Source organism: Melanostigma gelatinosum (genome assembly GCF_949748355.1).
Source record: "Melanostigma gelatinosum genome assembly, chromosome: 13".
NCBI lineage: Eukaryota > Metazoa > Chordata > Actinopteri > Perciformes > Zoarcidae > Melanostigma > Melanostigma gelatinosum.
In genome coordinates, this window is record NC_136646.1 from 15525204 (window position 1) to 15536196 (window position 10993).

Sequence of the window (10993 nt, forward strand, 5' to 3'; positions counted from 1 at the left end):
TTATGACTTCACATTATGCTGTAAACTGCCACTCAGGTCCAACTCTTTATCAGTTTCAAAACAATTTTCATCAATCCGCCCGTGCTCCTTGACAATTTGACATTTAGTGATTGTTGTGTCCTCTCTTATGTTCGGAACTATTCCTCCTTCCTATGTCACTCCTTGTGACCTTCGGCAAACTGATTTGGCAATTTTTTTGTTTCAACTTCCTCCCCAAGTCCTTGTTTAGAACGAATATCAAGAGGAAGCACTGCTGGTTAGAATAGTGTTTTTTGTTTCTCTGTCCTTTCTGTCACTTAGTTGGCTCCACTAAGCAGCAGACAGTGTGACAGCTGCAGCACCCTGCAGCATATCAAGAACTTACTTCCATTACATATGGTCATTTTGAGAGGTGGAAAGAGTGCAAACATGTAGTTCACAGCATCACATGCACAGTGAAATCATCTTTTTTTCCTTTCTGGCAGAATAAATCAAATCAACTAATAATTCTGACTGCCTGTTTCTCCCTGCATGTGAAAATCACTTCAGAGACAAAAGCGAGCTCAGGTAAATTATTTTGAGATCACCAGCTGATAAAGGTCATCTTCATATTTATCTGTTGGAAAGTAATCAAAAGCAGCTATTTACCTGCAGAGCAAAATAATTTCCCCCACTAGTTCTCCACTCTGCCTTTGGCTGATCGCATCACAATGCTAAATCCTTGAGCCCATAAACCCCGCCATGGTATATCATGGCATTATAAAATACCCCGGGCACATTAAAGATTCGGTGGCGTGAATAGAGATATAGAAGCTAGAGGTCTCTTGTGATTTCACACTGGTTTCAGCATGTGACATTCTTCCCTGTAGCATCACTCTACCATAAGGCTCCTGTGTGCAAGATGCTGTTGCAGCATATTACCCTATATCTAAACAGAGATGTTATGGGTCTCTGTGGACTCGTTGCCGTTTTTGCAGGTGTTCATTACAGCCTAGCTTCGCTGCAGTTTGTAAGCATTGCAGGAGGCAGGGTGACAACAGCCCCTGGAGTTTAACAAAGTGGGAAGATTTTGAAACCTAATGTGTTCCAAAACCCAACACCGGTACATTCACAGCTAGCATTGGGAAGCATTTAAAAACATGAACAGCATGTTTTACCCACCTGTGCCGATCCCACAGAGATGAAACTATTGTCTGCTTGTTCTGCATACATTAGCAACACAATGAATTATGGGGCAGAATGCTTGTAATCAGATCAATGGGTTTGAATAATCGCACTGTACGGACGGCATTATACCATACTAGCTGGCTAAACTTAAGCCAATTGAATTGCCCAAGTAGCTTAGCAGTGACAGAGTGATTTATGTAGTTTTCAGGTTTGGCCTGTGGTCTAATGTAAATGAATGCGGTGGAGCTGGAGAGCTCTCCCATGTGGCTCGGGCATTATTTGGGCTGTCTAGAAAGCACAAGGCAAGGTGTATACAAGAATTAGCATGCAGTCCAAATGCTCTGCGCCCTCTCCTTCTTATTGTCAACACACAATCGTAGTGTAAATGAGATGACTATAAAATAAGGAGCGACTCATCCTTTGCAAACTGCATGGCAAGTTAGAGCATATGCCATCATGTTAAGTTGCATCAACTGTACCAGTGTCAGTTAAAGAAATGTGCTCTCAACGTGACTGACATCAACCACCATTTAGACATCAACAAAATGATAATGTAGCATATGGCTTCGGCATACTAACAATTTGTTTGACTGAGTAATGACGGCGATGATTCTCACAGATGTTTAGCGAGAGCATTTTGCCGAGCGTCATTAAGAAATGATTCCCAATCGAGAGAGATTGAAACATTAGCAACTTGATCCTGTCCCGTGAATGAGCTTTGACAGACTGCTCCTTTGCTCTTTCCGGATGTAATTGGCCGCAGGAGATTAGATGACCCGTTAATAGTTTATTCAAAGTATTTGTAATGTTTGCAATAAAATGATGTATTGATTTCCATAAAGAAACAATAAAGCAGGCTGTAAAGTGCATAAATCCATAACCCAGACGTAACAGCATCAAAGCTGAGGAGATTTGATGGTGCTGTCCGGGGCCAAGGGTTGATATTCTTGATGTACATTTTTTTTATTTTCAGTATGAAAGCCCACATCCTCCACAGTTTAACACCTGAGTGTTAAAGCCACGCAAGGTTAACAAATCAAGACATCATTTTCAGTCGAGAAGCCACTTGAGCGAATCATGGAGAGCTCCTGTGAAGTGATTGTATCAAACACATAATTAGTGTCCTTGTGACGTCAAGACATTGGGTTTGAAACTTCAGCAGACATACACTTATGATGGAGGTCATTTTTGTCATTAGGGGTATGGAGCCAAACGTTTTATCCTGGCACTAAATGCGGCTGCTGCATAAATTTGATACAGTGCCAACAAGCAATCGTGTCCTTTAAGTCCATTAAAACATTACACTGAGCAGGCCCGTGGTTGTCTTTTTGACAACAGTCTTAGATCGAATAGACTGAGCGCATTTCAGGTTCACATGTATTTCCCCCCTGAGGCAGCCAGAGAGGGAAGTCGGGTATAATCTCCCGTTGATGCAACATGCCTCCATCAGTCCATACAGTCAGCCTCCAAACCGCCAGGAAGAATGCCGGCGGGCTTCAGCAGCCTCAATAGCACACGTTTGAGCCCTTATCTATTCCCAAACGCAAAGTCTTCATGTTTCAGCTTGGGGTTCACGACTGTCAAGGGATCATAGTCAAACACATCAGAAACAGTTGTATCCTCATCATTTCATGTCTGCCTTTCCTATGTTTCATACTCACAGTGTACGGTACAACGCATACTTCAAACTCGTGTGCCTCAGCTTATCTCATCCACGCGTAATTATGCTAAGATCAAGTAATGATCAGAGTCAAGTGCAGTTCATTAATGTAAGACTCTGTAACACAAAAGGATGAAGGCTGTCAAGAGACAAACCAGAGTGATCTGTAGAATGTATGCAGTTTGCTGGATGAAGTCTGATCCTGACCTGCTGTCCAGCCCTCACTGGTCTTTATTGACTTCCTTACTCAATACTGGCGGGACTTCAAAGTGACTGAGCTCCCAAACCTCAACCTCACCTTTTTTTTTACTCCTTCTTATTTAAGGTAAAGCATTTTAATGTAATCTCATGAATCTAAATCTAAAAAAAATAGAATTGTTCTGTAATCTGTGATCTGTGATCTCAGTGTGAGCGATCTGACTGAATCGGTACGTCGTAAGAGAATCTGTGTGCCTTGTGACCAAACACTGTCCTTTGTGGTCATACCAAGACACACACTGTAGCAGTAGCATGGCCAAAAAAGGATGCTCTATGTTGCCTTCTTTCTGAACGGAAGAGAGCATCAGACAGGAGGAGTTGATCTGCTACGATGAAGACCTCCTCTCTCTCAGCCTGTTCAGCTCCAGGCCTGTCAGCCCTAACCACCCACCCTGCCTGCAACAACTCTCAGACGGTGAAGAACCGTGAACTAATGCCAGCTAGCCTGCTCCTGGGGCTCTTCTTTCCATCCAGCCAAGACGAGTCTGACTCGCGTTGGCAGGGACTGTCCCAAACCGAGAGTATCCTCCAATGTTTTGGTGCTCGCAGATGGCTAACAGGATGTGGAGGAGTCCTAATGAAGTCAGTAGGTAGAGTGCAGGCCACCGGCAGACTAATGGAACCTGAAGACTGACATCGTGAGTCAGATTTGGACTCAAGTTTGGATGTGGATGTGTGCCGGCGAGGCCAAGCACCCACTGTCCTCTGTGGTTCTCTGCGTCACCTCATGACAATTTGCACCGAGTTGATGTGACTGCTAATACGCCCCGGCCAAAAAGCCCCTCTCAGTGCTTTTTGTCACCTCTGTCGGATCTCACAGCCATCCCATCCTGCCTTCTCAGCCCAGGTGAGAGGGACAGCATCCCACTGTGATCCAGGGCATTCTATTCCCCCCTAGAAGGCAAAATGAAGGTTCTTCGTGGTGGTTTTCACGTATAACTACCCTCAGTATGCATATGATAGAAGTTATATGCATAGAGAATAGCTTTTGGTTCAAATTTAGTTTTACTTACAAATCACAAAAATAACCAATGCTGTATTGCTGAATGATCCTTTTGTGGTTTTCAGTTGTTTGAGTTTTTTCTGAAATACAGACTCAATAGCAATCTTCACAGTGCTTTCTTTTGCCTTTTGCTCAACATTTCTCTCTTGATGTATGCTTGAGCTGTCACTTCTGTGAGAACTGCACGCTGATGTGTAGTGTAGTGCAGTCCCTGGGATTCAACTTATAGGCTGCAGCCTCTTACCTGCTTTAGGAATGGTGCCATGTTATCAACAGCATTGTAACACAGACCTAGTTTTTTATGGCTAAGATCGTCCAGTTCTTTCAGGTCCACTGGTTCTCAGTGGGATCTATATTACTAACCCGTTCACATTGTAGATTTTTTTTTCAGTGTCAAACTTAATGCTTAACATTATTGTTCCATAGTACCTAGCAGACACAAAAACATCAATTGCTGACACCTTTGAAAACAACAACAAAACAAATAAAATGTTCATACAATGGTGTAATTGACTACTTTTTCTGCAACAAAGTAGCTTTCCCAATCAAAAAACATTTTTTATATCCTGGACCTACTCATGTCTCATTCATTTCTAAGTCCTTCTCCACCTCTCTGTTGTTCCAATTTCCTGTTTCCCCCGCCTCCAATTTTCTTTCACATTCTCGATTTCAAATGTCAAGTAGCAGCTGCCAGCGCCTTGCCATTGCGGCCTGTGCTCGTAAATCTGGTCTAATTCTACACCTCTCTTCCATGGTGTATAAATCTTCTCTCTCACAAGCGCACTGGTCCTTTTGATGAATGGGCTAGAGTGGGCGCTGGATGCCAAGCGAGCTCCAGTAGTGCCAGGTTGCGAAATAGTCACGAAATACAATCTATTGGTTTCATGTACGGGGACACAAATTGTCCAATGGAAAGTAAATTAGGAAATTAAAAGCATCCACATGACTATGCAATGGTTAGAGCCAGTTACGTAGTATTAATGTGGGCAGGAGGGGAGGTGGATGGTTCCAACAAACGTGTCCCAAAGTGTTGTTATAGTTTTGTTGCCTAAAGCTTGCCTTCGTTTTGTAGTGGAGTGAAAAATAAGTTGTAACAAGCGACACAAAAAAAGGACACTTCATGTACCTGTACTCAAAACTGAACTAGACTGTATTGCACAAACATGGCGGTGAAAGTTAAAGCTACCATTGGCAAGTCTGTCTTTCAATTTATTCGTTAACGTAGAAAACAACACAGATTCATTCACCCTGTTGACACATGAATGCAGCGGAAATGCTTTATTTGTTTTTGGTTTGCTCTTTTATTCGATGTTTTTGCAATGTATCACCTAACACCTGCATTATTTTACTCAGAATGTAAAACTAAATAGCTGAAATATCTTAAATAGAACCCTAAAAGCCATTTTTTAAATAAGTCACTCACTCAAATAAGAGAAGAAGGCAATGTCCTGAAGATTAAATTCTTCAGTGAAATGTTGAGGGTTGCATTCAAAGTCACGAGCAAAGGTTGAGGCTTGACTAAGCATGACAATTGCCATAACAACACATGAGTCAGTTTGGTGCAGAGGAATAGTTTGTTGCCACACAAGCACAGCCAGGAGACTTTTGCTTAATAAGAATAAGGATTTGAGCAACCACTAACAAACAGTTGTTACTTTGTGCCAAATTAATACCAGCTGCTCGAGTAGGCTCAATTGATCTCCATGTCAACAAACATCACCAGGACAATCTTGCAGCTCGACTACTTGCTGAGAAACCAATCATAATCGATCTCTCTGTCTTCCTATGAGCAAGAAAGAGACATAAACACACTGCCAGCTTGTCAAGTGCCAGAAAGACTTTTTTCAAAAAGACATATTGATGACATGGTCCCTTGGCACACTCTGGGCATTTGTCCATCACTCTGAACAGTAAATTAAAGTGCCACAGAGGACATCAGTCATTATGAAAAGCCTGTCATTGAACTTTTCCATTGCAGCTCGCTATCAACTCCACAGTCTCCACCTGATACTTCACAAGTGATGATGGAAAAGCTGAAAAATTACACATTTAAACATGCTTAAAAATAAACAACATTGTCTTAAGCATTTGTGTGAAAATGAAAGTGAAAAACACTCCTTGTTTACAGTTGCTAAATTATCTTACAAACAACTGCAAGAAGTCTCAAAAAGTTCCATATCTTTACAATAGTGCTTGTTTTTGTGCTATTTCAATGAAAAACCCTGACTTCAACATTAATCTGTACTGGGTCTACAAGGAGATCAACGTACCAAAGGAAACGGGACAGCAAAGACAGATGTGGTTTAAATGAATGACCTCTGGACACAGGCAGCTCTGTAGACCCAGTGGGACAGTCTAAATCCGGATAGCCAAGAATGGGCCGTTTCATTTTTTCATATCACTGGTATTGAAGTCTCCACTCGCCCAAAGGTCCTCCACAACTCCAGATGGCCAGTCTGTCCTTGAGTGGTACTAGCATAACAGTTAAAGAAGCAGCCCTCTGGAAAGGTTGCTCATTCAAATCTCTAGACATGCAGGAGGTCCACGTGACAACCTATACAAAGGGAACCTTCTAGTAAGACGCTAAACCCTCACCTGGTCCGATGTGGCCTTGCAGCTCAGTGGTTTAGGAAAAATCGTCAGAGGCTTTTCTATGTGAAAGTTGTTCAACATGGTGATGTTGCTCAAACAAGGCTACAGCCATGCGAGCAGCTCTGTGAAGCTGTACTTAGGCATAGTGGTGCATGGAGCTAAAAGCTAACTTAAGCATGCTAAATAGTGACAACATTCAGGTTTCAGGCAAATATAATATTGACCATACTTAGCCTTTAATTGTAACCATAAGGAAGGTCCTCTAACATTGAAGAAGTAGTCACTTTAACGTAAACCAAGTTGTTTTTCGAACCCTAACTAAGTGCTTATTACAACGCAAACCGTGTTTTCCCTGAACCCAAACCAAGTCTTTGAAAAGGTCGTCCCGCTGATAGGGCTGTCAGATAAGTGTTCTAGAGGGCAGTTACAACGCCACTTGTCTTTTCATTTATTGAAAATATTTGACAATGTGAAATTTTGACCTCATGATGGTGCAAGTTGAAAGATATTAACAAAGTTATCACAATCAATCTTTAAGGGGGAATTCATGTCTGTACCAAATGTCATGACACCAATAGTTTGTGATCAATCACTGAAGAAACAAAAATGCCAACTTCAGCCGGTGTCAAAGGAAAAGTCAGAGACATCATGAGGAAGCCATGGAACCATGAATGTCTGAACAACATCCATCAAAAATGTATCAGTTCTTATAATGACTGGAATAAATGTACACAAGTTCTTTTATGTCACCTATACCCAGGCTGCTCCCTGATAACATCTTTTTCCTTTACCTCTCATCCCTGAATGTGACATGCTACCTACCTGCCAATTAGATCTTGATTCCCATCCAGTTGATAGGAGGGATGTAGAGATGGGGGTGCTGGAGCAGAGCCCTTGGGCGATGACATGGGGTAAAATATGAGCGTCTTGCCAATCCTGATGAAATGCTAGAGTCGCCTGTTACGCAGTGTGCCCTGCCCATTGCCATACATCACCCAGCACTGGCATATATTCTCCGACAGGTTCAGTAAATCTCCCACTGTTTTCCCTGTTTAAACGGTTACACAATGCTTATCCTAAGTCATCCCCCAACGTTAGGTTGTGGAAGAACATTGTGGACATCATGCCTGGGTGCTGTTGGGCCTAGTGCAGAAGTGACGGATCTTTAAATACAACTGTCCAACGTGTGATCTGTTCATTCAGAATGACTACATTCATGTGTATATTTCTTGTGCTGTCAAATGACTTCACGCCTTTACATATCATTTCAATTGTGCAATTACTTTGCACATCAATATATTTTTCCGAACTGTTGTTTTTTCCATTAATAATTTCACACAGAACGCGAATGTTACGCGTCAAAAAAAGTGACGTAATATTATTTCCGAACAAGGTTTTGAATTGATTTTTTTCGGAGCTTTTATACCACAAATAAATGCATCAGCCATCATGTTGTGCGGAAAGGACATATTGAAAATGAACACGACAGTGCATAAGAACACGGAGGCTGCTTGGTCTGAACCCAGATGGCAAATTGTATTCCTTCTTTTAGCCTTGACAAAGGCAGCGCATATACCGTTCTCAGTAAAAACCCGAGACATCGACAGTGTGTAACTGTTTACCAGAAGGAACTCAAATTCACGAAGAGCATTTCGCTTCAAGGAAACTCAGTGAAAAAAGCTAACAGGTGCTCATAGGATTTACAACTATTTACCTCAGACAGGTCGCCACACGCTAGACCCGTTTGAATGGTTTTGGATTTTCGTGTTGTTTATTTGTCACACCAGCTTGCTCCACAGCACTATTAGTGGTGTAAAACTCCACCTTTAAGTCAATGAAACATGTTATTGTATCCTCATTTCATCGTTTTATAAAACAAACAAAAAATTCCCTCCTCCCTTGTGTACTGCATATACAATATATCAATGCATTCAGATGTGATGACGAGTTCATACAAGTCCATTAGGCACAGTGTATGTATGCCATTGTGCCAGAAAAGAAGGTATCAGTCGCAGTAATCTAATTATCCTGCCACTAAGTGAAGGGCGCAAAGGGATTATGGAGGTTAAGTACTGCATTCCATTAGTGGTCTGACGCTTATCACCCCTATCAATTCATTACTTATAATTATCCCTGATATCAGTTGAAACGACGAACACATTCTGATGGAGCGTAAGATCCCCCAAAACTGTTCTGCACTTTCAGTGTGTTGAATATAAGATGCTGAAATCCCTGAAATAGCCTCATTTCCACACTCACAACAATTCACTAACAGGATGCACTGCAGCAGGGGAAGCTGGGGATTAAGCAGAATTGTCACTGGGGTTTATATCTCAGTGCACGAGCCGGGTATGAGAGTCAGAGTGAGTGGGAGGTGCAAAAAAAAGAAAGAAAGTATGTCGCCCTCAGGTGCAGTGGGGTCTACTTAGCACATGAATAATGTAATGAAATATCCGGTGATTTATTCTACGTCTTTTAGATGGCGAGTGTTTGTTCGTTGTTGGGTGTTTTGACACCTCCACCCATTGCTTGCGTGCTTGTGTGCACATCTGCGTCGGGATGGAGATGTCTGAGTGCACGCCACCCAATGTATGTTTAAGCGTGAACCCTGTGCGAAGGTGCTGGCTGAGCTCATCACAGGTGAGGGCCGTGTGTGGGCCGCTGTCACCGGTCCTCCATCATCCCCTCTTCCCCTGCTCGTCCCCGACTCTCACGGCTGTTTCATGTCATTCATTAATAGATGCCCCAGGGCCAGCAATATAGCTCACCACCACCATTTATTACTGTCAATCCACTCTCAGAGTCGCCAAGGTTAAAACCCGCTTCGCTGTCGTTCCCCTGTCACAGTCAGCATGCTGACATTTGTGTTACGAGGAGCAAGAAGAAGTGTGTGTGTGTGTGTCTAAAAAGAGGAAGAGGGGGAAAGAGAGAAAGAGACAGAGTGACATGAGATGAGGAGGGAGGGAAATAATAAAATGCAAGGAGAGCTGCCATGTGAACAGATGTCTGTATGTCCTTGATTAACCACGATGAGTACAGCTCCTGTGAGAATACAACATGTAAGCACAAATACAAAGGCAATTTGTTTCTGGAGAGATTTGTTTTCATCAGAGGGTCATTGGTTTTTGGAAAGAAGTGATCAGTTTGCAGTTGAAGACTTAATAGAATGAAATGTCCCATCTGACACAGCATGAAGGAGAGTTATTCTAACTGTGGTCAATCAACTTCAACTCAATTTATTACATGATGTGAACGAATACACTTGAAAATAGAGAAATAAACTAATACAAATGCAATAAAAAAATTATTAATGTGTGTAAATTAGTAAAATGTGCATTCAGGTAACAGATTTAATGCAAACTATAAAGTACAAAAGTGCAAAGTGTGTATGAATGTATGCTGACTAAAATACTTCCACATTGCTCTCATGATTGTGGTTTGCGTACTTGTGCAGCACTGGCCTGTCTACAGCTCGTTAGCTTTGAGTTCTGACACGAGTGTGATTGGCTTCAGACTGATTGTTGTAATGATGATCACAATTGTGATCAATGTGACACTGAGGTATCTGTTTTTGCATGCTCTGGGGAGTTCATGAATTCTCCCCAAACTTCAGTGTGCCAAGAAAGTGCGCTTTGTTTTCTCCTTAAAACGTGTTTTTGAGTAAAAATTAAAAGCTATTTACTGCTCCAACTTGTTTCAAACATCTGGTACACTCTTGGCATCTTTATTTTGCTCAGAAACTTGCGGGGTAGTGCTGCCGTCGTAATTAAATCAGTGTTTACTCATTCATGCCGCATTGCTCATTATCCTTGCTTACCACCATCTCTATCTTGAAGGCCCCATGACAAGCAGGCCTTTGTCTTTGTTCAATTTCACGCTCAGAACGAAAGAAAAAAAATGCTCTTTTGCTGTTATGAGCACTTTGGGTTTGTGTTAACAGAGAATAACTATGTTGGCACTGACATTTGAGGTTGAGCTTTTTCTTGGAAGGCAGAATTGTTGTTAAGGCTGACTTCATTCCTCGTCTCATGAATGAGGAGGCGGGCTGGGAGGCCTCAGGGGGGTCAAAGTATGACATCAAGCATTATATCTAAAAGTTGGTCAAACTGTTCACAGAGATCATCGGCAAATACTGCGAGAACTTCGGATCTTAGCTCGAGCTATAGGAGGAAACTCGTCCCAATGTTCAGGACAGGCTGACAGTCAATTATCAGCATCTTTTTCTCCCCAGAGCTCCTTTTGTATCCACAATTCCAATTCTGGACTTAAAAAGGGGACCATTTTTTCCAGACAGTGATTTCCTCCTATATCTCAGTCTCCCCGTGTCTGTCTTT